The sequence below is a fragment of the Phyllostomus discolor genome, chromosome 3 (genome assembly GCF_004126475.2).
Source record: "Phyllostomus discolor isolate MPI-MPIP mPhyDis1 chromosome 3, mPhyDis1.pri.v3, whole genome shotgun sequence".
NCBI classification, from domain to species: domain Eukaryota; kingdom Metazoa; phylum Chordata; class Mammalia; order Chiroptera; family Phyllostomidae; genus Phyllostomus; species Phyllostomus discolor.
The window spans coordinates 195,079,135-195,106,564 of record NC_040905.2 but is presented as its reverse complement, the minus strand read 5'-3'; the positions used below and the strand labels follow the sequence as shown (position 1 = coordinate 195,106,564).

Below are 27,430 nucleotides of genomic sequence, written 5' to 3'. Positions count from 1 at the left end.
TAAGCCCTGTGCCTCAGTTTACTTATCTGCAACAAAAATATTACAACAATAGTCTTGTCCCCAATAGCATGTTATGAGGGCCAGAGGTGACACTTGAAATAGGGCTTAACTTTCAGTGAGTATTCACTATCAGCCAGCAGTTGAAACTCACTTCAATCTCAGAATATCTGCTTTTATGGAAGATTCAACTCACTGAAGAAATATGAAAATCTGAACTTTTTTGAAGTTCCAGTCTTCTGAAAGAAGCTAGATCGCCATGTGTGGGTGAAAATTAGCTCATGTTATAGGTTCAAGGTTTTGCCCTGACTGGTGTGTCTTGGTGGGTTGGGCATTGTCCTACAGACCGATGGGTCACAGGTTCAGTTTCTCGTTGGGGCACATGCCTGGGTTGTTGGCCAGGTCCCTGGTTGGGGTGTGTGAAGGGCAGCCAATCACTGTTTCTCTTGCACATCGATGTTTTTCTCCCTCTCCCTCTCTTTCTCTTTGCTTTCCCATCTATCTCAAAATAAATAAATAAGAGCTCTGGCTGGTGTAGCTCAGTGGATTGAGCGCAGGCTGGGAACCAAAGTATCCCAGGTTCGCTTCCCAGCCAGGGTACATTCCTGGGTTGCAGGCCATAACCCCCAGCAACGGCACATTGATGTTTCTCTCCCTCCCCCCCCCTCTCTCTCTATCTCCCTCCCTTCCCTCTCTAAAATGAATAAATAAAATTTTAAAAATAAATAAATAAATAAGATTTTTTAAAAGGTTCAAGGTTTTATTCAATTGTATGTGCAGTATATTATGTCCTCCTGAGCTCATACAAGCTCTGTCCTTGGTTTGAGTCCATTCTTTATAAAGCGCTAGTAATTGTTACTTTGTATTTATCCAAGTATTTTGCAGCAGTCAATTGTGTGATGATTGTTAGTATTGTTCCAGGCCAATTTGGAAAGGCATAAGTGGTAGAGGGAGTTTAATGGATGTTGCAAGAGATGCCATGCAGTATCAAGCCCAAGAGGACCCTTGAGGAGTTCATGAAATGTGAGAATGCACTTGGAGGGTGTGGGTTGGAGACAGGTGGGGGTAGGGGAGGGGGACAGAGCATATAAGGAAAAAAGAGACACAAGCAGAGATTACCTTTACCTTTTCCAATTTAAAGCCCTCTGGTGCAGATCAGCTGGTCTACCCTGGAAAGACGCAGGCTTCCCAGACCAGGGCAGATACATTCCACTCTGGCCGGACACCCAGGGCTCTCTGGCTGCTTCTGCCCTGAACCCTGAGTCCAAATGCTGGGGGGTAGATGTTCTGCGCAGCCTGCCAGTCACTTCCCAGGCCTTCTTTCACTTCTAGGGCCCCACCTTTCACTTGCAAGAGATGATGAAAGTTAAGAAAGGAAGGTACACAGAAGTGGCGAAGAGGTTTTCCCTTACTTGGAAGGCCTTGTTATAAATCTATTGCACTTTGGTTCCAAACCGTGTCTAGACCAATCTACTTCACTGATACTGTTCATTAAAAACGAGTGGGAAATGACTGTTATAATACCAACAATGAAAGAAAGCTGGAAAACACAAGAGAACTGAGAAAGAACTGTTTGAAAATTCTGGAGCTCAATAAAAAGCAAGTGTAATCAGAGTAAAACAAGAAAGTAGGTGGAGCCCTGGCTGGCGTAGCTCAGTGGATTGAGAGTGGGCTGGAAACCAAAGTGTCTCAGGTTCGATTCCCAGCCAGGGTACATGCCTGGGTTGCAGGCCATGACCCCTAGCAACCGCACATTGATGTTTCTCTCTCTCTCTTTCTCCCTCCCTTCCCACTCTAAAAATAAATAAAATCTTAAAAAAAAAGAAAGTAGGTGGAGATGTAGGTAGCAACTTTGAAGGAGACTCACAACCGAAGGACAGGGGCTCTTTATTGTCTGCAACGTCAATGCAGAAACCCACCCCCTTCGTATATACACTGGGCATGCTGGTTTCACTGCCCAGTCAAGATTTGGGTTGATTTTTGGTTCACAAAAGGAAGAAAAGAGAGAGAGGCAGAGGAAAAGAAGAAAACATGGCCCCAGATGTTCTGGACCAGAGTTTAAAGAGAAGAAGGGAGAGAGGACAGCGGTTCCCCAGCAGGAGTGCCTGCAACCTGATGGGATTAAAGGAGCTGAGTGAGGATAAAAGGAGATGCACAGACCCTCCCAGGGGCATGAATAAGGCTTCCCCTCTCAGGGTCTGTCATTTACTCCCTTCCTCCCCCCAGCCTCCAGGTGGCACAGCTGACCCATCCCAGCATGCTAGAGACCTGAAAGATAGGACAGAGACCTGGGCAAGTTTGGGGAAGACAAGGAAGAAACAAAAGGCATTGTTGACAGGCAGGATTGGGGGAGTGTCGCCTGTTAGCATCCTCAGTGGCTCTGAGCTCAAGCTAGGAAACATTTCACTGCATCTTGGATAGGATGGCCAGACACTCCCAAAACTACAACGGAAATCTTTCATGCCACAATTTAAGCTCTTGTTCTCTTTTCTTGTCCCAATAAAGAGAATTGCGTTGACACAGCACACAGCAGTTTGTATCAGTTCATTTTATGACATGCTTGCTAGAGACCTGAAGTTACTTGAACCTACAGAGACACATTTACAGGACGTGAATTCTAGATATGGACGACGAGGCCGGGGTTTCTCAACTGTGGACATTGGGCCAGGGGGTGGCTGTCCGGCGCCTTATGGAACGTGTAGCTGCATCCCACTAAATTGTACACAGTAGCGCCCTTCCCCTCTCCCAGGGGGCCTAATGTCTCCGGAGTTTGCGGATTCAGTCCAGGGGCTGGGCTAGTTTTCCCTGTAGTGGGGCGCTTCCCACAATGGAGTTAGCTCAAAATGCAGATCCAATTCAGCAGGTCTGTGATGGGGCTCAGGATTCTTCAATCTCAAGGAGCTCCTGAGCAGGCGATGCCGGCACTGCAGGTCCCCAGACCACACTTTGAATGGCAAGGCCCCCTCGCACTGGTTTAGTCACAGGAGGGAGCTGGGTGGGAACACTGGCCTGACACTGTGTCCCTGTGGGACCCCTGGCTGATGACAGAACGAACTTCCAAGGGCCTCAACATCCTCAATTAAAAAATGATGACGGTTGTTAAGGATGAAGTAAAACACAGTGAAAATGAAGCGACCAGTCTGGCATCTGGCTTATAAAAAATGTTAATTCCCCACCCCTTCCCTCTTGGCTCCTCCCAGCCCCATGCCTGGAAACCTCAAGCTCAAGGCATCTCTGGGGATTACAGGGAATTCCCTGGAAGAGAGAAGTCTAGTCCACTCTGAATGGTGGTTGGAGAGGGAGCGACTTCTCCCCGCTTCCACTCCTCTGTCTAATACCCCCTCCTATGCTGCGGGTTATGCCATCACATCTGTCAGCCTTTGGAGGCTGTGCATTGTTTTGACAATGAAGCATATGATGAAAAGAATATTTAAAAACAATGTACACATTGTGATTTCATGCCAGAGCAATGCCTCCCACTCGAGGCCCATCTCTGCGCCGCATTTAACACTGAATTGATCTTTTCTCTGAAGGACAAATGATCCCAAGCAGGAATGCTCACAAGCGCTTTGGGTGGGATCTAAGTTTCCAACACGGTTTGTTCATTTTCCTCCGCAAACGAACGGATCCTGCTCATCTGGAACTGTGTCAGAAGAGCATGCCTGCTCTCCTTTGCAAGGATAAAATGTTCCGATGCGAAATACAAAGGAGCCAGCTAACGGTAGCCTCGGAATCACGAGGCCCAGGGCACACGGACCCTGATTTTCATGCACATACAGAGAGAGCTTTTGAGTCCAGGGTTGCGAAAGACTTGAATTTTCCACAAAATTAATTAAGATGTATTCCTTTGGGACTAAAACCACTCTCCCAACTCCCCACATAAAAAAGGGCTAAACAATGGTGCCTTTCTCTGTGCACGGGCTGTATCGCAAAACTTGCACAAGGCCTCACTCCAGACCAAGTAACTTTCAGCGTGATTCCACGGTGCCAATGACGTCATCACAGCGCGAGCCAATGCGGCAGCCGCCAGGGAGCCGGGCTGAGAGCAGTGACGCGCTTGCAGGAGAGGGTAGTTCGGCCTTCCTCACCCCTTCTACACAAACTTCACCCGGGTACGGGGCTCAGCCGGGCCCTGACAGAGCTCCGCCTTCAGGCTGAAGTCAGGCTGGGTGGGAAGAAAGGCAGGGAGGTTCCGCCCCGTCTTCTGCACACGTGTGGGGCTTTTCCAGGCTGCAGGGCCAGTGTCTGCCCTGGGAAGCATTGGCTTAGCCCCAGCCTGCAGGTTCACCACAGCCTGGCAAGTGTCACGAGCTGTGGATAGGATGGCCACCTAAGAAACCTCCTCTCTCTCTGTGCAGAATCTGGCGTGGTTGTGGGTGGCAGTTCCAAGCACATGCACTGTCCTTCTAACCAACAAAGGACGAAATACCTGGAAATCCTGGTAAGCTTCTCCTGTAAACCCTACCAACCTGGAGTACTCCAGCCCCTGTGGAAGCCCAGTCCAGCCCCCTCTGACAACCCAGGAACACTGCTCCCCCATCACTGATCCTCACTCGGCACAGTCATAGCCCTTTTCAAGGCCCCCTTACCAAAGCACCTGTGAAGCAATAACATACATCCTTGTGTATTCAAAAAGAGGTTCATGTTCCCAGGCCCTTTCATCTGTCTTTACAAATTGACTCAATTTCTTACCAATCCTATATGGCAGATAAGGAGTTTAGGCACTCCACAGGGCACAAAGCTCAAGCAGAATCCATGAACCTGTTGGCGTAGCCCCAGAACTGCCATCATCACCTGGCACTTGGCATCACCAGGAGCGCTGGTTTAAAAGGCTGCATCCAGGCTCCTCCCAGATGGCTGGTCCTGACAGCCTGTGCCAGGGTCTAGGACATCGGGGCGAGTGGGCCACTCATCCAGATGTGCCGCCAAGTAAACAGGCAAATTCCTGAGAAACTGAATCTTCGTGCAGAGGAGACACCAGAGAGTCCCTGGACCTCAGCTGGACAGTCCCTCCCACCCACTACAGGCATCTGGGGCGGGGCAGGGGGACTTCCCTCCCCAGAAAGTAACTGAAAACAAAACTTCACAGTGGTATAACAAACTGACTTGGGTGCTACAAGGTTTTGCTTTCTAAATCATGTTGCTAGTGAATTCCCCAACTGGTGTCTAACCACCTCACTTCCTTAAATGTGCAAGCTCTTCCTAGCCCACGGACCCACCCACCGCTGGCTGGCACCACAAATTCATGTTGAGGTTTGGACCAAGGGTGGAAGACACCTTTCATATGTGTTTGTTTACAAGCATGATGTGTAGTACCTAAGATCTAACTCGAAATAATGTTTCAGGTGTGTCCACCTCACTGTGGTGCTACTTAATCATCCATCTAACCTGCCAACTCCAACGCAAATGAGTGAAAAGTTAGATGGGAAGACAAACAAGACGGGATCCACTAGGTTTCCCAGGCTTGTCTGAAAACCATTTTTATCTTAACCCTCATTGCAAATCTTTACTTAATATATTAACCCACGTCCTGTCTTGGTGACAGACAAAACTCCTAAGAGCTGGAGAAGGGGAGTCCCACTGACTCCTCTCTTCTCATCTGCTGGTCACTGAGTGAGCCTAAAGCCCGGGATTAGGGTCCTGAAAACTCGGGTCTGTTTTCCCAATAAGAAGCAATTTCTGACTTACTCAAAATGTTACCAGGGAGCAAGTATGGGAGACTGGAAGAAGCCTCAATACAACTGTGTCAGTGCTTTGGGGGTAAGAAGAAGGGGAAGGATATCAGCCGGATTCCCCCAGGTCAAAAGGAGGGGGCAGTAGGGCAGGGGTGAAGGTCAGGCTTGTAGAACATCCATGCTCAAAGCTTCTCCGTAAGATCAGTGCAAAGCATGCACAACTGATCTGCTACACAATTAGTGCAATTTTTAAAACCAGCTTGAAAAACTGTTGACTTATTCGCATCGGACATAAGCATGAAAGAAGACTTTGGTTCATTTAAGAAAACAACCAACTTTGGGAAGAATACCACATGTGTGAGGTGCTTCCATATACATCTCATTTAACAGAAGCTCTCAAACAGGCAGGTGTAGGTAGGGGTTCCCATTCTCACAGACGAGGGAACCAAGACTCCGTTTACGTGCACGCTCCAGATCTCACAGAGAACTCGGCCCTGCCCGGTCTGGGGAACTGCCTGGGCCGTTCGAGCGCCCGTGAATGTCCGAAACTTGAACAGCAGTCGTCACGTGCATTCTTGGAAGGAAATTAGCTGACAGAGATATGTCACCCACTGTGGTTCAGGAAGGCACCATCTCCTTCCGTCCCCAGCCACCCGAAGTGCTGCTGGCAACGCTGGTACCCGTGTGTGGGGGGGCCCCAAACCTTAGGCTTTTTTGAGCTTCACAGAAAATCTGCCTCTGGGTATTAAAGTTAACAAACACTAAACTTGTAACTGGTAAGTATATTAATTAATGACCTGCAAATTCCAGTAGCTGGCACGGGATCCCTGGTCAATCAACTAAGCAAACTCAAGATCCTAGAACAGCTAATTCCAGGTAGATCAAGGTGGAGAAATGTATAAAAGTAAAGAATGGAGCTAAATACCATCCCCTTGGTTTTTTCAGAAGTAAATTTTCAACACGTTCCCGTTTCAGTGATTTAAATTCCCCAACGCGACCTCCATCAAAATTCCATTTCATCTCTCTTTGAACATTTCTCATTACCCTACTCAGTAGAGGCTCGCCATGCGCATGACAGAAATCTGGGATGTGGGCACTTTAAGAGTCTAATGGATCTAAGAGGGCATCTAGACAATAATTATAAATTAACTGGAAAGGGCAGGTGTTCGCATTAATTGTTTTAAGAGCAACAATTAATATGTTAGTTCTATACTAAAATATTGACAGTTTTTGAAATAAAAACAAACAGTGGACCACTTGCCCCTCACTTGCTCATGAAGTTAAAACAACCTGCTTCGATTATAAGCCCCAGATCTTGAGGCTGCCGAGTCACAATGAGCCCCTTATGAAAGTGAAATACATTCTGACAACACTACCCCGAATGCTGCGCACGGGAAGCTGTGCCAACTGTCATTCCAGAGCTATGAGATAACGGGTGTTTCACAACGTCTGTGCCATCTGAGGGCCCAGCCATCCCTCTCAGGCTGGCAGCACCTCGGCATCCCAGAAAGGATGTGGAATGTACCTGGTGCCAGAGGGACAGCTCGCCACTCGACTGCATAGTTTGCTAGGTAAGGGGTGGGGAGGCCCAGGTGGTATCACTTTCGTTTTTCCTGGCTCATGACTACTTTTGTGAGAGCAGCCCAAAATAACTGCAGGGCCCCCAAGACCCATGGCGTGTCCACTCAAAAGAGAAAAATGCCCTTTAGGCAAGGAGCCCGGGTCAGAAGTGGGGAGGAGAGCCAGGAGCTGGCCGAGGACAGCTGTTCAGAAGGTGCTTTAGGGCAAGTTTCGATGCTTACAAGGCTTTTTGTTTAAAGAAACAGAGTACACCCCTTTGGAGATGTACATCTTCTAGACGCAGTACTCTGAAATGTTACTGATGAATCAACTCATTCAGGGAGGCCGCCATGCTGGGAGAGGAAGGGTGTTTAAATTGGGAACATTTCCGGGAAGAAAAGTGTGATGCTCAAGTGAACGATCTTTAATTAGAACAAAGCCAGGGAAACAAATCCTCTGGGACTACAAGGCGGGGGCGGGAGCGGGCGGGGGGGGGGGGGGGGGTGCAGACGCCTGGAAACGTGCGTTAAGACAGGAGAGCACGTCCTCAGAGAAGTTAAACTTGTTGCCAGACTCAAAGACATACAATACGTCCAGTGACATATGTGGGCGCGTATAGTTTCTTTTCAAAGGTTCTTTTCACATTGGGCGGGGTGGGGGGGGGCGGCATTTGCCACCATTAATGGCGCTGCACTGAAAACTGCTACAGGGAAGGGTCCAGATTTGTTCCAAGTCTAAACCACACAGCCTATCAGAACCAAACCACTCCTAGCCCACGCGGGAAACAGGCTTTACCTGGCCCGGGGAGATAATCCACCGTCTCTCTAAGTGAGCCACCTCTCTCGAAGAAGCCCCCTCCTCCCTTTTTCGGACTCAGGAGGGACTCCCCGGGGCTGGCCAGAGTCTAGCCTCAGGGCCAGGGAGCTCAGGAGTGTCTCGCTCCGGAGAGAGTCCTCTCGCCGCTGCCCGGCTCCCACTGCAAGCAGCCCGCCCTTTGCCTTCATTTCCCACCCGGCCACCAGCGCGTGCGCTCCCTGCGCAGGCTCCCGGGTTCCCAGGCTCCCGGCTCTCGGCAACAGCGGTTCAGTCCCGGTTCTCCACTGCCTTTCTCTAAATTCCTGTCTCAGGGCGGCGGGTATCTCCTTGCCGCCTCCACGGGCACCACAGGCACAGTACCCAGCGCTCACCACCGCGACGCTCTTCTTTGTCTCCGCAGAGAATCCCAGAAGGGCTCAATTAACAGCGCCCTCCGGCTTTATCTAGGATAAAACACCGGGTCCTGAGAGCCGGAATCCCAGCCTGGGGCCAAACTTTCAGGCTCAGGTCCGCCCCCGGCCGCCTCCTGCCTCCCGGCGCAGAACAGCTGCTCCCTCCTCGCGCATCCTCTCCAGAGTTCAGCTCCCCAGCCCAGAAAAGGCTCGGGCAGCCCGGGGCTGGAGCCTCCCTGGCCTCAGTCTCTCCCTAACGCTCCTGACTTCTGAAAACGCTCCCAGCGCTGCCAACTAAGGAGGCAGGACCGGCGCCTCCCCTTGACTTCCATCCACCGCTGCTCCCCCGTCTGGGGAGGTCGCTATCGCCGTGCGATTTTTCACTGTTTTTTTTCCCGTACAGCCAGCTGAGTGTATGTGTTGGGGAGGCGCCTTAAGTTTATTTTCTTAAGCATATATAAGTAAATAAGTATTAAATAAAGCAGGCAACGGCTTGGCCCTCCCCCAAACCTAGGAATTCAAAGCCACACAGCCACAGCCCTGTCTCTCCAGGCGTCCTCCCCACATAAGGCTCCGCTACACAAGTACCATAAAAGCCCTTTAAGGTCCGAGGTGGTACCCAGGACTCCCCAGATCACCGATCCCTCCCGGACCCCTCCTCCCCACGCTGGAGGCCCCAACGCCAGGAGGGGAAAGAGCCCCAGGGATGGGGTATTCGGACTGGAGCGCCACAACTTGGACACCCACCTCTGGGCACCGGGTCCTGGGGAACGCAGTCCTCCGGCTCCGCTCCAACACGGCACGGGCACTGCCTCCTCCTTAAGGCGTCCAGGAGACTCCGGAGAAAGGCGTGAGGCAGCCCCGGGGTGGGGCAAGAGCATCTGTCCAGTGGCCGCAGGGAGAACTAGAAGGTTGGGAGCGTCGCCCGGCAGCTCCCGAGGCCCGCCCCCTTCCCCGCCCCTTCCCCGCCCCCTCCTGGGCTCGGAGCTGGAGGCCCGCCCCTCCGCTTCCCTTTCCCAGTCCTTCCTCCCTACTTCATCTCTGAGACCAGGGCGAAATCTATGCAAAAACCAAGACGTGAATGAATGGATAGAAAGGAGGAATACAGGAATGGAGGGATAGGAGGAGGGAGGAGCCAGGGGAAAAGGGGTTGGACAAGTGAACCCGGGTCTTTCCCAGCTGGGGAGAGGGCTCTGTGTCTGGGTGTGTGTTAGCGCATGGGTGGGCGCTTCAGCGTGTGTGTGTGTGTGTGTGGACGTGGGTGTTAGTGTATGCATAGGTGTACATGAGTGTTTGAGGAAGCTGGTGGGAGCGTGGGCGCGCTCGCAACGCCAAGATCGGCGGAGTTTCTACCCAAGTGGGAGGAGCAAGAAGACTCTTATCCCTTACCCCGCCCCACAAGGGTCCCTGGGGAAGTCCCTGGGAGCAGTTGGCAATGCATCTTTGCGACAGGGGTGGGGGTCTCCGTGCGTTTGGGGGCTCTCCTTGATGGTGCCCAGAGGCTGAGGTGTGGACAAGGATGTTTCCAGCACGCTGCCTCGCCAGAGCGTTCACGCTGCCCTCCCCTTTGCGGCCCAGTGTCAAAGCGCGCGTGTTAACAAAGCCAGAGCTGGGGAAGGAGGCAGCTGATACACTGCGTGGGGCTCGGTCAGGTGGGTGGCCAGCCGTCCCTCACTCCCGAGCTGTCTGAAATTTCAGTCTGTAATCCCCTCCCCCTGCATGAATATTTAAATAATGTTAATGACCCTTTGAAAACAGAAGGCCTAGAAATCCTGAGAGGGCGCACACAGAAACACCCTACCCGGAGAACACAGTTTAAAAAGCCAGCAGCTATCTTACTCTGCACATTTTCTGCAGAGGAAACTAACATCAAGTCAGATTTCTTGAATTTAACTTTTCCCTAGGCATGATCAGGGTTTTCCGTTTTCTAGTGATTCTCTCTCTCTCCAACTTTGCAAGTAAGGGCTTCTCACTCTCCTTTGAGATCCCATCCTCGGTGGGAACTGCTGGCCAGGGTCCTGGGGTCGTCTTCTGAGAGTCAGCTCTGTGTGCCAGGCTTAGCAGGGAAAGACAAACCCCAGGGTCCAGTGCTTCCTTCCTAGTCCACAAAGGTCCTTGATTTCCAGCACACACACAAAAAATGATATCATGGGAACTGCCCAGAACGCCTGTCCACCCTAAGGATGTTAACACAGCGCTCTGGGGGTGGGGAGGAGGCCGCTTTCCCGGCCACAGCGTTATTCACACCTTTCGGGGGGAGGGGACAAGGTCGACATCGGAAACATCCGGGGCTCTCCTCGGGGCCCCTGAATATCAATAGGCTTCTTTTTCTTTGCATTTAGGAATTATTGCACCAGCCTGTTTGTATGTGTGTCATTTACATTCTTGAATTTCAATAGAATTTACTGAGGATTACATCAATCGCTTGGGCCTCGGTCAGTGCCTTTCCCCCTCTCCTCTCTTCTCCTTCCCTTGTTTTCTTCCACCCCTCCTGTCACTGACTGAAGGAGCTAAATATTTGGGTGTCCTACATCGTGATCTATTTTTAACATGTTACTATCATGTGAAAAACTCACACTGAAATGAGCCTGTTTGGGTATGGTTATTTATTTATATGGACCAGAGACTCCCCCAGGAGAGTCTGAAATGACAGCAGAGGCAAGATTTTATAAAGTGTGTGGGCAGGTGTACCATCGCTCTCTCTTCCTGTGTTCCTAAATGTGAGTAAGCGTCAAGTCTACAAATCCAATGTGTTTTGTTAGAAAAAGTACAGCAATTCACACTGGCTTTATTCCGAATTAGTTCTTTCCCAAAGTAACATCAATGTTAATATTAACATTGATTTAATATTAGTCTTATATTCCTGTTAATAGGAATTTTAACATTCTGGTGCATCCTATAGAAAAAATGGGAATATTAATTTAGGAAAAAAAAATGCCTGTTCGATAGATACTACCTTACAAGGACATTTCCTTTTCTTCCATCTTATAAAATATTAAAGAGGTAGCCATGATTAGAGTAAACATTTTTATATAAAGGGCTTGGTACATACCAGGTGCTCAGAAATATTTGTTTAATTTGTTCAGTGAAATCAATGCCAGGGTACAGATGTCTGTATTCAATAGTCAAAACTGTTTTTAATTAAGATTTTCTTATTTATTTTCCCCTAGGCCAACAAATCTCAAGGATGATTTGACCCCCTAGGGGACATTTTGCAAAGTACAGAGACCCTTTTAGTGGGGGAGTGCTACTGGCATCTAAGAGACAGAGGCCAGGGATGTTGCTAAATGTCCTAACATACAGAGGACAGCCCCCAACAACAAAAAATTATCACATCCCAAATGTCAAAGCGCTGAGGCTCAGATAGCTTTGTCTGGACTCCAAGCCAGCACTAAGAACCACAGATATCAGAACTACGTTTGTGCTTATTAAATGCTGATTCCTGCCCTGGCTGGTGTACCTCAGTGGATTCAGCCCTGGCATGCAAACCAAAGGGCCGCTAGTTTCATTCCCAGTCAGGGCACATGCCCAGGGTTGTGGGCCAGTTCTCCAGGTGGGGGCATGCAGGAGGCAACCAATCAATGTATCTCTCTCACATTGATGTTTCTCTCCCTCCTACTTTCCCTCCCTTTCTTTTGCTTTATAAATAAATAAATAAATAAATACAGATTCTGGGGCTCCCCTTTACCTCCCACGTCGGAATCTGGAGGGGGGCAGGGCCAGGGAAACTGGACTGTACGGGCTCCCAGGTGATTCTTAAGAACATGGAGTGAGAAACGCTGGAGATGGGAAACGACTTCATTACCCAGTGCTTATAGGCTTATAGGTTCATCACATCATATGTCTTTTAACATGTAACAGTTATTAGAGCTGAGAATATTTTATGAAAGAAGCACATGTACTCCTCTAGATGCACATTTGAAGAAAATAAAGGGTTACTAATTCTGTGGGAGAAGAAAAAAAAACAAAACATAGTTGGGAATTGCAAATATCGAATGCTCCCAAGGGCCCTGCACCATTCAGGACACAAACCCCTCCACGCAGATTTTGCTTGGCAGGGAGAGAAAAATAGGATTTCTTTTATAATGGCGTTCATGTGCATTTGGCTCGTGTGGTCTCCGCCACTCTGCGGGCCCACTTTAAACTGTGCCCTGAGCAAAAGGGGCTTCCAGGGGACCCAAGAAATAGAATGTCCTTACTAAAGAAACACCAAAATTGAAGTTTATGTTTCTAGGAAAGGAATCAGCCTCGACACAGACTAACAAAACCTCTTCTCCCAAAACTGAACCAAGTGAACCAAATCTAGCAAATGGTCTAGCAGGAGCCACATAACCCATAAGCCTAGAAGGAGAGTTGAAACTTTAAAAAAGCCCCATGTCCTGACCGGTGTGGCTCAGTGGGTGGCAATCACACAGCAAAGTGAAAAGCCGCTGGTTTGATTCCTGGTCAGGGCACATGCCTGGGCTGCAGGTTCGATCCCTGGTTGGGGCATGTACAAGAGGCAACAGATCGATATTTCTCTCTCACATAGATGTTTCTCTCCCTCCCTTCCCCTCTCTCTAAAAAATAAATAAAACATTTTTTTAAATGTGAGTAGCTCAGAGAGCTGATCTGAAAACCCAAAGGAAAGGCCAAAACTGACATCAGAAAAGAGAACTGGCCATCTTCTCCCTCAGCAAGGGGAGAGCACAGAAAGCACCAGGTAGGTGTCACCCCCAGGTGCTAAAAGTGCCCCACAGAAAGCACACATTGGCCGGTGGTGAGGCACAGGCAGGGAGAATAAGAGGGAAAACATACAAAACACCCAAACGGCTGGTCCATATCAAACCAATAGCCCTCCATGCGCGGGGCTTTCCCGCCAAGCACCAGGTGGAAAGTCAGAAACAATCCCAATGCCAAGGGCATTCCCGTGGGACTAGATGCACTTCTGACAACCGAAGAGAAGAAACAAGCCAGGGGAAATACTTGCAACGTACACAACGGCGGGTTACTAGCTTTAATGTGCAAAGAGTTCTTACAACTCAGTAAGAAAATTACCAACTACCTAATTAAAAAACCAAACCAAACCAGGAGTTTGTAGATAAATAAGTACAACTGGCCATTGAACTCATGGGAAGATGCTCAAACTCTCCATAATTAATCAAATGAAATGAAAATATCGGGACAACATATTTTGCCTATGATATATATGGGTACATATATAAAATACAAATATCTATTGTTGGTGAGGCAACGATGAAAATTGAGTGATTGTACTCTGTTGATGGAAATATAAGTTAATATTAATAGAATGGTAAATTTGGTAGACAGTCTGGTGCTATTTCTTGAGATAAAAAAATGTTTAGACACAGCTCAAGTGCAGTTCACTTTTGGAATCCGGGAGCTTATAAAAATCTGTGGAGTCAGACAGAAGATCGGGGTGTTAGGGAGGAGTCAGTCAACAAGAAATTCCTCGTCACAGGGCCAAAAGAAAGAGAGTGTTTCGGATCCACGTTTAAAGTTGTTTGCTGTGCTATGTTGTGAAGCAGGCACTCCTGGTAGCTCCCAGACCTCTGGAAACAGACAGCCAAAGGCAGGGGCCTCGTACGTGGCTTAGCGTGTGCAAGCGGACGTCAGGCAAGACAGATGTGAGATGAAACATTCAGGCACAGTAGGAAACCAGAACCAGAGGTCACCGGGAGGACGAACCCCACCCCGCCCTGAGTTCATCGCGGGAGCTAAAAATCCATAGAAAGAGTGGGGTGGGCACTGGACAGCCTCCGACACTTTCCCGTTCTCGAGGTCCAAGTTGTTTCAATTCAAATATAAAAGGAAAGACTTACTCCTGCGGGCTGCAGGGCTTGGGACAAGTAACCAAGGAACCCCTAGGATTCACACAGATCACTGGCTTGCTTTCTAGTTCAAACGGTGGTTTTACTCTGCCTGGGTATTTTGTATGTTTAGGGATTTCCCCCTTACGACATCTCTCTACTGATCTCCATTCTTATTTAGGGCCAGAAGGGTCACCTCCAGATAATGTGGCCTCTGTATGGAAGGGATAATCCACCCCTAGACTGTGTTAACCACCCGCTTCCTGAATCCACACATAGAAGACTGACCTGTGTCCGTCTATGGACCATTTGTATGGACCTGTAGTTGTGTTTTATCAAAGTCAAAGCCCCCTCCCTAAAAGCGTCTCTTCTGTAAAGTCAGGCCTGGTTGCAGAGTGGTGGTCAGCTGGTCAGACTCGCAGATCAGCGTTTCCCAAGCTGGCTCATGTGGAGAGTAGCTGGAAAACGGGGTGGAAGACATTCTGGGTTCATTCTCCTAGGCGATCTGGGGCCCGGGAATCTGTATTTGGTTACACTTGCCGGCTGCTTCCGTTGCACAGCCTGCTCTGGGAACCACGCGGGGTGAATGCAGGGCTCGAAGGTGGGGGAAGCAGAGAGCACGCGGATGCGGAGAGACAGACCCTGTCATCCGAGAACCCTTGGCTTCAGGGCTGTGTTTACTCCTGTTCTTGGCCTAGTTGGTGGTGCCTGCCTTTCCTTCGTTTCCTCTCCAGGGTCTCCGGCTTCCTGTGCCAGCGTGAGTTCCTTTCCTGCCTATGCCACATGTATTTCCTTTCCCTGCATCCTCACACTTGGCCTTTCCTTTGCTGAACCCTCTCAACATAAGGCAAAGACGATCTGATTACATTCACCCCAGCCTCTTGAGACCCTTTCTTCAAAAGACCTTTAAAAACACTCCAACAAAACATTCCCGGACCCAAGCAACATCTGCCCGCCTCATTGCTTTCACTTCGTCCCACACTGTAACTGGACTGTGCCTTCTCTTTGTCGTCAAAGCGGCATTATATCACCCAGACTGCCCATTGTGAGACGCACTTAAATGGTACCATTATAAAGACAAGATCATACATTATTCCACACTAAAATCTTCCATGAGAAACAACAGTTTGGGAAGCCCTGTGTCTCACAGGATGGAGGAAAGAGGCTGTTTGTGGAAGGGAAAGAAGGGTGGGAAAGGGAGAGAGGGCAGGGGACAGAGACCCCTGGGGAGGGAAGCAGGAGGCACAAACGACTCCAGGAGACTCCCGTGGGTCCCACGTCTGGGTTCCAGAGGCCGCACAGCTCGTGTGCTGATGACAAGAACGTACCCAAGTATCCTTCAGTGATTAACAACCACGACGAAGCCCTGTGAGGCCCAAGCGCTTTGCTTCTTGGCTGACCACGTTATCTCCTTGAACAACTGAAGCATTTAAAAAATCCAGTAAACACTCTAGAGTTCATGCCCTAACAGAGACACAACATAAAACAAGGTACTTTTTAAGAACAGCATGGGAACCATAAAATATGCCAAATATACTCGGAATGTATACAGCGGGATCTCGGAAAGGGGGCTGGGAACCTGTGCCCCACCAAGGCCAAGCATAGTTTCCTCCGGGGAAACCCGCTAAATTTGCTTCCCGTTCACGACCTGCGTTTTAAATGCAAAACTGCCTTTCCTTGCAGTGATGTGTAATTAGTTCCATTTTAATTTTAGGTAAGGTAGGATTTTTTAGTTTTTAAAAAATGAGACTGTAACATCTTCCCAGTAATTCCCAAGTATTTCCCTCAGAACTTTCGAGTATGGGCTGTTCATTTATGAAAAGAATCATAAGGATTCTCCTCCGTAATATTGGGGATGGGGAGAGACAAAATCTTGCCATTTTAAACTGCAGTCATCCTGATGATCACAGAGGTAGTCTTTGCAGTTGTCTCCAACTTGCTCATCGGATGCTTTACTATCGAAAACTACCCAACGAGAAAATAGGCTTTCTCCTTCTATGATACTGGACATAATTACCTGCCCTAACATTAATGCAAGTTCATTAAATATGACTGGGAAATACTTTGAAGGCATTTTTGAGTTTGTGTACACAACCTAAGTTAATTCCTTACCTGAGTAACCAATAACATAACAATGTGTTCAGATGATTTAAATATGAAGAATGTTAATAGCTTCTTCTTACAGCATATGAAAAGTCTCTTGGAATGGGACCCTGGCCAACATAAAATCCCTTTAGCAACCACAATAGCGTATGATAAAGTCAACTAAAGCAGACACATCCTCCTCCTCCAGGGAGGACCGTGAAGATTCTCCAGCTCCTCCAGGGAACACCTTTGCCTTCTCTCCACCTCCCTTCCCTCTCCTCCTCTCCTCTTGTCCTCCCTCCCTTCCTTCCTCCCTTCCTTCCTTCCTTCTTTCCTTCCTTCCTTCCTTCCTTCCTTCCTTCCTTCCACCAACCCTCCACCCTCCCTCCACCCTCTCCCATCTTTTTTTCCTTTTCTTTGTGGACCACTGCCCAGTTGACGAGCAGGCATTACAAGCACAAAAATACCTTACAAAGCCAGACAGCAGAGAGCACACATGAGTGGAGCTGCTGGGTCTCAGAAACAGCCTGTGCCGCTGTGCAGGGCTCAGGCAGCGAGGAGCCCCAGGGCCGGATGGCTAGGTAATTGATAGACTGGTTGAGATAAGATAGGCAGGCACGGAGAGGAGACCTGTATATGCAGATAGCTGGTTGCTGCCGCTGCTCCTGTTTTAAATCGGGCATTTTCTTTACTTGCTTGGGGTGGGTGAGGGCGTATCAAAGTGTCAGAGAAATGAGAATTGGAGCTTGGAGGAAAATTACCTGTCACCTAAGCCCCTTTCCTCATTTTACAGTATAGCCAAGTATCAGTGAAAAACAGGGTCTTGAGCCAAAGGCCCGGGTTCAAATCCTGAGCTGTTACTTGCTAGCTATGCAAACTTGGGGAAGTTGTTCAGCCTCTCCGAACCCTTGCCTGCAGAAGGCAGTGCCTGAGCACGCCCACCATATACAATTGTTGTGAGCATTACAAGATCATTCATGCAAAGCGGTAAGCTCAGGGCCAACCACAGGGAGAGAGTTCGATGTTAGTTGTCACAAGTGAATGCCAGCAGGGGGCTGGGACCTGTGCAGAACCACCCAGCAAGAATGGGTCAAAGGCAGGACTCACACCAGGCCTCCATACTCCCAGTTCAAGGCTCATTTATTTGCTATAAGCTTGCTTTCTTTGGTATTTTTATTACTTCTATAGAAAACAACAAATAATAACTATGTGGGATGGTGAGAGGAAGCCCTGGTTAATTTGGTTTGAAGGCCGGTCATATCTGTGGCCCACTTCTAATAGTCTCAGCGATAAGGCCAGATGGGTGCAAAAGCGGTGGCTGCTGTCATCGTAAGTGGCCCAGACACCCAGGAAGGCTGTGCTGTTGGCATGGTTATAGGTCTACCGGCTCTATCACAGGATCCTAGGAATATTTTCCTCTTAGCCCTTTTGCCCATGGTTTTGCTTTGAGTTCCATTAAAGCCTCCAGCCCATTCTCAATATTCTGGAATATTTTGCAGACAGAAGATGCTGCTCTGGATCTGAATGATAAGAGAGCAGAAGAGAAGGCTCCAAGTTGACACTCACATGTTATAGTTTGTGGCCACTTGCTGAAGGGACCTCTCACAGGCCCTGTATTGAGGGCCCAGTTCCTATAAGAGTAGGGTGCTGTCTCATCCCAGGGACGGGCCCAGTGGGTGAAAGGAGCAGAGTCAATGGCCCCGCCCCCTGGCCCCTGCTCCCTCCTTATCTAGCCTTAGCTCTACCCACTGCTTTCATCTGTCCTGGGATCACTCAGTCTGCCCTGGATCCACCCGCTCTTTAACCCCTTGACTTACACTCTGTTCTTTACCTAGAAAGCCCCGCTTACTAGTCACGTCCCATCCAACTCCTCCCTTCAAGGCCTCTCCCTCAGTCTGCCCCCAAGACTGCTGTTCCCCAGGGACCATCCACAGCCTTCTTCCCCCTATGCCCATCATCCTCACCCTTCCCTACATAGAGATACTCAGTGCATCCTGGAGTCCTACCTGGAACTCAGCATCTTCCCTTGAGTATCGATCAAACCCACATATTCCAACCCAAACCTGCCCCGGCAACTCATCTTCCCTGTTTTCCTGGCTTAAGGGTCTCACAATCCCTGAGGTCACCCCCACCAAGAAAGGGAGTGAGGTGTCGGGAAAGCAGAGAGGAAACAAACAGGGGGAGGAAGGAAGGAAGAAGTAAAGAAGGTGGGGGGGGGGATAAGGGGAAGGAAGAAGGGTGAGAGAGGAGAAAAGGGGAAGGGTGGATCAACAGCTAAGAAAGTTTGATAAAGCTCACATGAGAAAAAAGGTTTATTTTAATAAACTGTCAAATACAATGAAAGATGCTCAGAAACAGGATGCATTTTTTTTTATTTGAAAAAGAAAAAGATTCTACGCCTCTTTTGCAATGTCATTTCTCTTAAGAGGGATTTTCCTATGCCACTCATGGGATAAACTTAATATAAACTTGGAAATTTTTTTCATATTTGGGCTTTGTTTATATTTTCTTTGCAAGAACTAACATAACAGAACATTAAGAGTGATTTAAAAGTAACTCAGTGGGTGAATATGTATCTGTTTTTCAGCTTAAATAAGCTTTTATTTTCAAAATGTCCAAAGGATTTATTGACATTAATTTGAAAATTTACTCTCAAAACTTGAGCCTCTGTAAATATGACAAGCCAACAAGGAAGGGAACGCAACACAATAGTCCATAAGTTGATTTTTTACCTAAATATTAACAAATGCTGTGTAACAGAAATGCTAGATATCTTAGGAGAAATGAAAGGAACTAGCCTAAGTTCAGGCATGGTGGGTATAACGGTTTCCTAGTAAGCACTGCAGGACATATGCACACTGAATTTCTTTCTTTTTTTAAAAAAATATTTTATTTATTTACTTTTAGAGAGGGAAGGGAGGGAGAAAGAGAGAGAGAAACATCGATGTGCGGTTGCTGGGGGTCATGGCCTGCAACCCAGGCATGTACCCTGACTGGGAATCAAACCTGTGACACTTTGGTTCACAGCCCACGCTCAATCCACTGAGCTACGCCAGCCAGGGCTATACTGAATTTCTTTAGAGTCAGTGAAAGGTGTATTTATTCACTGTAGGCCCAGTGTTCCTTATTTACTGAAGAAGCAGCTCTGTTTTATCATATTCATAAATCACTGCAGTAGAACAATAATGAAAAATGTAATCAGAATGTTGCAAGGACGAAGATCCAAGGGCAAGTCTGAAAAACAACCGGATCTCTGGGACAAAAATCTATAAATAATTGTCCCTACCAGGTAAGCTCCAGCTTCACATCTGAAGAACAACTACAAACAGAACTCTGTGAAAGCCTCCTTACAGATCGGGAGCTGTGAGACCTACTTTGCAGGGTTGCGTGTGAACAGCACCAGGCAAAGTCATTAAGAGCGAGGGCTGCCTGGCTAGAGCTGGGCTCTGAGACACCTTGGCTGTGTCTTTGGACAAGTTACTGGACCCAGTCTTCCCCTTTAAGCTGGAGATACCCAGAGGACCCATCTCTTAGGGCTGTGGTAAGAATGAAATATTGCAATGCCCTAAGCACTCAGGGCAGTGCCTGCCACACAGAAAATCTCAATACATGTTAGCTGTTATTCTCCTGATTCATTTTTTCTAAACCAAAATTCACCAAAAAAGTTCATCAGGTTAGAGATCAAAACTCACACACAGTCTCTGAGCCCATGGAGAGGAGGGCGACTGACCCAGCACCCTATTCTCTGGTACAGATCCCTTTGGGGAAAGAGTGAGAATTGTAACTGCTGGTAACTTCCTTTTCAGAAACAGACATGGGAATGCTGCACTAAAATAAGTGTCACATCGCCATTGGTTCATTTCTGAGTAAGAAGCCATTGTTACAACGCTAATAAGCTCAACAACATCAAAATAGCCCAGCTCTCGGCTCTGGCAGGATAGCTCAGTTGGTTATAGCCTTGTCCTGATGTGTCAAGGTTGTGGGTTTGATCCTTGGTCAGGGCACATATGAAAATTAACCAATGAATGCATAAATGGGTGGATCAAAAAAATGGATGTTTCTCTCTAAAATAACAATAATAATTTTAAAAAAATAGGCCCTGGCTGGTGTAGCTCAGTGGATTGAGTGCAGAGCTGCTGACCAAAACATCACAGGTTCGATTCCCAGTCAGGGCACATGCCTGGGTTGCAGGCCAGGTCCCCAGTGGGGGCCACATGAGAGGCAATCACACATTGATGTTTCTCTCTCTCTCTTTCTCCCTCCCTTCCCCTCTCTAAAAATAAATAAATAAAATCTTTAAAAAAATAAAAAATAAAAAAGTAAAGTTTATAAAAAATCATTATATTTTAAAATAATAAATAAATAAATAAACAAATGAATGAATAATAGCCTAGCTCTTGGTGTGTAAATCTACTAGTGCTTGCAGCCTGTTCTCCTAGCCAGTGAGCCAATCACCTTGTCTGAGCACATTTTATCTTTTTACATACAGCTAACCTGTGTGTGTCATGGTTTTGACCATGTTAACTACACGTTTTCACTACACAGAAAAAAAGCAAGAGGGAAGGACATTGGAGATGGGCAGGGGAAGGAGATGGAAAAGGAAGGCACGGGATATAAGTTATCGAGAGGAGCACTGGGTGCTCGCTTAAACAACCTGAAATGCTTATGGAAGGAAGCAAGACCTGTCTGCCTACGAATAGATAATCTTGAAAATTATACACAAGATTTATGAGACCTCTGTGGTACCTGACTTGTTTCAGAAGGATGAGGCCTATTGTAAATGGCCACGAATTATTTTGGGAATAACTTGTGACTATTCCAGCCCTCCTGGACATTAATGATAATTTACTCGTAAGTTAACTGCCTGAGTGGGAAGCAGATAGGCAACCTTCCAAGAGCACCAAAGGCCTGTGGGTTCTGCCAATGGGTTCTACATTTGGTTTGCTTGCCTTCATTCCGTGGGATGTCATAGATTTTGGTGTTTGCAGAGCTCATTAAACTGGGGCATTATCTCATAAGAAAACAGGCTTATCGGACATGTGTGGACAAAGATGGCTTCGAGAGATTTAACATCATTATGCGCCCCCAGCCGCTGGAACACTAGAAATATCCACAGGAGGAAAACGCATTGGTGTAGTCAGGAAATATTGTGAATGTGTCGGGATTTTTGCTGGAAACATCCAGGCCGGTGTCATCTATTTTAGAGGGTGATTACTCAGAGAGAGGGGATTTTTACCAAGGATTGGAGCTGGTAAAAGTACACAAAAAAAGTCATCAGCATTTTAAAAATGGAGATGATGAGGGTCTTTGCAGAAAATGAAATCCGGGCAATGCCGCTAGCCCACCTCAGACCCATTTCTAAAGACTTCCTCACTGTCTAACCACTGTGCTAGTACAAAATAATGCAGAATGTAAATAAACTGCAATTGAAATTTTCTAATTTAAAAAAATTAATGAAAAAAAAAAACACTTCCCAAGCCCTGCCCAATATCCTCTTGGGTTTCAAATGAATTTTGATTAAGTGTGCAAACCTACAAACTGGTTATTCAGATTGGTATCAGTTAATCCATATTGGTAGGGAAAGGAAATGCAAAGAAATTGATGGAATTAGCCAACTGGAAAGAACCTTTAGCAGATTTTTCCAACCAGCACGCGGCAGAGAAAATGACAGCTCAAAATCTGGCTAAAGAGCTGCGTGATAAAATGCACATCTTTCCACCCTGACTGGCATGGCTCAATGGCTTGGATGTCAGCCATCCAGAAAATCAAAAGGACGCTGGTTTGATTCCTGGTCAGGGCACATGCCCAGGCTGCAGGCCAGGTACCCAGTTGGGGGGCGTGCGAGAGGCAACTGGTTAATATTTCTTTCACATATCAATGTTTCTCTCCCTTCTTTCCCCTCTCTTTAAAACTAAATAAATAAAATGTTAAAAACAAATAAAATACAAGTCTTTCCAAAGAATATTGGTGGGAGGAAAATTGAGCAATGTGTTCAAAGACTAAATGGAACTGTTTTTGATTACGATGGTCATTTAGAAAAGATATTCTTACAGTTTTCTGGCATTGAGAATGTCGAGAGGGAGGAAACTTCTTTTTAATACTACATTTTCAAATGGATTAGAAGCTGAACCTAGTGCTGTAGTAAAAAAAAAAAAAAACAGAAACAAAAACACAACAACTTCATTGGGCCACTGTGGATACTCATGATTTAGTTAATCTGGCCAATTATCCAAAACCACAGAGAAAAATAACAAAAGGAAAATTAAGCAGGCTCTGAATTATTAAAGCAGCCCAAGTCATGAGTTTACAATTGTAGTTAATATGCTCACCCGAGCTGAAAAATCAGGGAGGGCTATCTAACAACTGAAAAAATTAAATTTGCAACTGTTGCAAAAACCCTGGACACTGTAAAAACACTGCCATAAGCTCAAATGGCTATGGGGAAAAGGACAAGCTGTTGCTATAATACCAACAGGACCTAAAATGGGATGGGGCTACTCAGAAAATAAGATGTGGGAGGGGATTCTCCTCTCCACTCCAAGGGGCTGATTGCAAAGCCTTACCAAAACTGATTATAGAACAACCACAAAGTTCACCTTTATGCTCAGCTGATACTCCATTACAAACACCTGACAAATGGCCTAATGACAGCACTATGGCCCTGGTTTCTCCCTGTCCTATAATGCTACTGTTCAAGCAGCCTTAAGGAAAGAGTGAGAATCCCGACCAAACCACCAGAGCAACTGGACAATATGTACAAATTCAGGATGGGTTCATACAGTTAACTCCTAGACATGGATACTTAAGCTCCTCAGGTCCTTTATTTTGAAAACAAAGAAACCATCCTCTACTAGAGTTTCCTAAGAGTACCAGCATGTTAGGGGAAAGAACTAACCATCAATGTAACCCTTATACAACTTTTAAAAGCTCTGACTGGTTTGGGATAGCCTGGGGAAGAAGACTGAAACGTAATGCAGCCCCTAATGGAACACAATGGCTGTGCAGTACGAATCTCGGGCCTTGACTGCTCCCGGTTGCAGAGGGAGATGCACTACCAGATGTCGGTGGGCGTAAGCACCTGCTTGCCCTTCTGTCTCCTCTATTGCTCACCTCCCTTTTATGAAAGCATGATGGACTAGAACTGTTTTCCATTGGCACGATCACTGAGCAGCTATTTTTGCATCGTCCTCAGGAACTGAAGATGTTATCACTCATATGGAAACTTTAAGTTCACTCAACAAGCTCCCAATGAGAGTCATCAGAGCTGAACTCCAATAAACACTGAAGTGTCCTCAATGAGAAAAGCGGTCTTAACAAAATAGGACGGCATTACATATTCTCACTGCGTCTCAAGGTGGCACAGGTGAAAACATGAAAACAGAACGTGCTTATACACCTGCTGAGTCTAGAAATGTGACATCTCTTCTGGCAGGCATTCAGAAACAGATAGAATCCCTGAGCAACCCCACCCCTAGCTTAAGAGAATTATTGTTTAGTGGGTTCAGGTCTTGGGACTCCTGGAAAATGTAAATCAAAAATATATTTCACTTCCTGGCTGGCGTAGCTCAGATGATTGAGTGCGGGCTGCGAACCAAAGTATTGCAGGTTTAATTCCCAGTCAGGGCATATGCCTGGGTTGCAGGCCATGGCCCCCAGCAACCACACATTGATGTTTCTCTCTCTCTCTCTTCCTCTCTCCCTCTCTCTCCCTCTCTCTCTCTCTCTCTCTCTCTCTTTCTCCCTCCCTCTCTAAAAATAAATAAATAAAATCTTTTAAAAAATAAATAAATTTAAACTTCAAAAAATATATATATTTCAGCCCTGGCTGATGTGGCTCAATGGATTGAGTGCCAGCTGAGAACCAAAGGGTTGCCAGATTGATTCCTGGTCAGAGCACATTCCTGGGTTACTGCACCAGGTCCCCAATGGGGTTTGCTCGAAAGGCAACCACACATTGATGTTTCTCTCCCTTTCTCCTTCCTTTCCCCTCTCTCTAAAAATAAATAAACAAAATCTTCAAAAAAAACCCTTAAACAATAAAAATATATATTTCAAATTGATGTGATTATTATTATTTTGGAAATATATTTTTAAACATATTATTTGTTTATTTTTTAGAGAGAAGGGAAGCCGGAGGGAGAAAGAGAGGGAGAGAAACATTCACATAAGTAACAAACATCAAGTGGGTACCTCTCAAACGCCCCCAACTGGGGATCGAACCTGCAACCTGTCATGTGCCCTGACCAGGAATTGAAACTAGCAGGATGATACCCAACCCACTGAGCCACACCAGTCAGGGCTTTGGAATATTTCTCATGATCATTTGAGATTTATGCATGTTCTACTAACACTAAGGAAAACCAAGGCATGCACCAAGTTCCTACTGTGATAACATGATGCTTTAGCCTCATTGGGCACAAATACCCACTCACTAAAACTGACATGTAAAAATAATCAGTACTTTCCCAATGCTTCAACCTAAAATTGGCATGAATGTTGACTGCTTCTAAAACCCAGAGATGGCAAGCATGGTGTGGACCCAGGGAAGGCATTACCACCCTGGCGATGAGGAACTTTAAACCGTTTTATTTGACGTATGATGTTCTCTGAAAGACAAATCCTGATTGAAAGGTGGAAATAAGGAAGGAGTGGACATGAGAAATAATATAAAATGAAGGCACTTTAACTAAGTTGCTAACATTATTAACATTATGAAGGTTGAGGCATGAGGAAAGATTACATTCTTGTGCTACTAGCCTGGGAACTTAAATTTTTAAAAACTTTCCAGTCTTATGTCCATGTCTAGGCATAACATCTGGACATATACCAAGCTTCTAGAAAATGCTCTGATTACCCACTGAAGGGGTGATCCAGACCACCTGGCATTACCACCCCACGTGATCAGACCTCCTGGTCTCCTCCATCTTCCAGACCACCTGACATCTGTTGTCCTGCCTGCCAGTTCTCTGGTGGAGAACCATCCTGGACCAATCCTAGAGCTAACAGTGCAGGACTAATAATTCCCCAAGAATGCACTTTTTGCAATAAAAACATTTAACTTTCTTCTCATCTTAGAAACACTTCTGGGTTTGTGCCGCGCTGTGTCTAACCCTGATTGCAAACGCTAAGGCCCTTGAATAAGTCTTTATAATTTATTTCTAGCAAAGTCTCCAGACTCCTTTCGAGTGTGCTGAACAAGATCTAGACACTGGTCGGGTTTGAGAGCCTTCATTTCTGGGGGAAGAAGTGTGCTAGGACAGGTCTGTTCATAGGTTGGAGCACATTGTGCGAACTGAAAAACAGTGTGTCCGCCTGATTTAAAGCTTAGCACTACACACTGTCATCCCTGAAATGAATGAAGTTGTAGTAAAAAAAAATCCCAAACCACAAATAATCTCAAAGCACAATAATCAAATTCATTAAGCAATTCCGTTCATCTCTTTGGCAACACCCCCACTGTCTAAGATGGCCAGACTTAGTAAATTAAAACATAGGACTCCCAGTTAAATGTACATTTTAGGCAGCCAATAAGCAATTGCTTAGTATATGTATATCCTATGAAATATTTAGGACATACTAATACTAAAAAGTTACTTACTGCTTATTTAAAATTCAAACTTAACTGGGTGTCTAGTATTTCATTAGGCAAAGCCTCTCCTGATCCCATCTTTGGAGCTCCTCTGTTTTAGCTCCCAGTAAAATTCATTTGCATTCAAGTAGGTTAAAAAGTGTCTTTCTACCTGGGTTCAAAGGCTCACTTGGAGACCTTTGATGAGTTACCTAACTTTACCATTTTTCTTTTTTTTTAAGATTTTATTTATTTATTTTTAGAGAGGGAAGGGAGGGAGGGAGAGAGAGAGAAAGAGAGAGAAACATCAATGTGCGGTTGCTGGGGGCCATGGCCTGCAACCCAGGCATGTGCCCTGACTGGGAATCGAACCTGCGATGCTTTGGTTCGCAGCCTGCGCTCAATCCACTGAGCTATGCCAGTCAGGGCCTTTACCATTTTTCAACACACCTGTAAAAGGGGGTTAATAACATTTCCTCCTTCTCAGGGCTGTTGGGAGGGTTACAGGAGATGGTACATGGGGGGCCTAGTGCAGGACTCAGCTCACAGCACACGCTCAGCAGGCATCAGCTGTTACTGTCGGCAGGAAACCACGGTGAAGGAGTAAAATGACAAAAAGAAGAAGGCACTTGACATCTTTCATTCACCAGGAACATTCCTCATCGATACATAAATAATTGAGAGCTGTCGACGGTTGTGACTTCATTTATCTGGCTTTTATTTTATTTGACACGTCGGGAGTAACCCACTGGAATAATAAGCAATACTGATGCAGTGTATTACAATTTCCAACAGGGCCTTTCACATCCATCACCTTGTCACAGTGCAAAAGGCATGTTTAATAGAATTTCAAGACTGTGATTCTCAAAGCGGGGTGGGGCGGGGGCGGAGGGAACTGTGAAAATGCAGCCAAATAGTCCTGGTAATGCCTTCTACCTCCGCACTGCCAACCCCCTCCAAGACCCACTATTCTAAGTAGTTTCAGGGATTTAAACAAATCTACAATAAAATACTTCCTTTGGCGAGGAAGCCAATTGAGAACAATCTCTAGGTATGTACTCAGTAATGCAGAAAGGACTTCTGGTCCCCAGTGTGTCTTTTTGTCCAGAGCGCCTGCACAAAACAATTCTCAGTGTTGTCACCATCAAATACAAAGGACACATGGCTCAACACTGCTGGCGACAAAAGTCCCTCAGCAGAATGGTTTTTCCAAAGCATCCTCCAAAGAAAGCTGCCACCTGTGGCCTCTGTTCCCCACCGGAAGAGTCTAAATGCTTCCCCCCTTGTGTAGGGAAGAACAGCTGCCCTCCCAGAAGAGCGGTCTCTCTCCCGGCAGTAAGTGTCACCTGTAGAGACACAGCACCCTTTTTTTAATGTGGCTGGTTCATGTCCCTGATTAGAAAACGTGTCCCTTTCAACTGATTGTGCGGCCAGAATCTCCACCTTGCCTCAGTGGTACCCATCTTGTCTCTTGACTGTGGTCAAGTGAGAAATATTATATACGTTGTTATACCCACTAAACGAGGA

At 46.7% G+C, this 27,430-nt stretch overlaps 1 protein-coding gene and 1 long non-coding RNA gene across 9 annotated transcripts in view; one reads left to right on the top strand and one right to left on the bottom strand.

Moving 5' to 3' along the window:
• The window catches only part of PALM2AKAP2 (PALM2 and AKAP2 fusion), a 411,865-nt gene that overhangs the window by 93,500 nt on the left and 290,935 nt on the right, over positions 1–27,430 (bottom strand). The window contains exon 1 of one of the 8 annotated variants that reach the window (XM_036022038.1): positions 9,188–9,353. The exons of the other annotated variants lie outside the window; for them this stretch is intronic. The gene's annotated coding sequence lies outside the window, so the exon portion shown is untranslated. Of the gene's footprint in view, positions 1–9,187; positions 9,354–27,430 lie in introns of those variants that run through there. 8 annotated transcript variants of the gene reach the window in all.
• LOC118499765 lies at positions 746–3,252 on the top strand. Its single transcript, XR_004902298.1, has 2 exons — positions 746–1,628; positions 1,829–3,252. It is a non-coding gene; the product is annotated as an uncharacterized LOC118499765 (long non-coding RNA).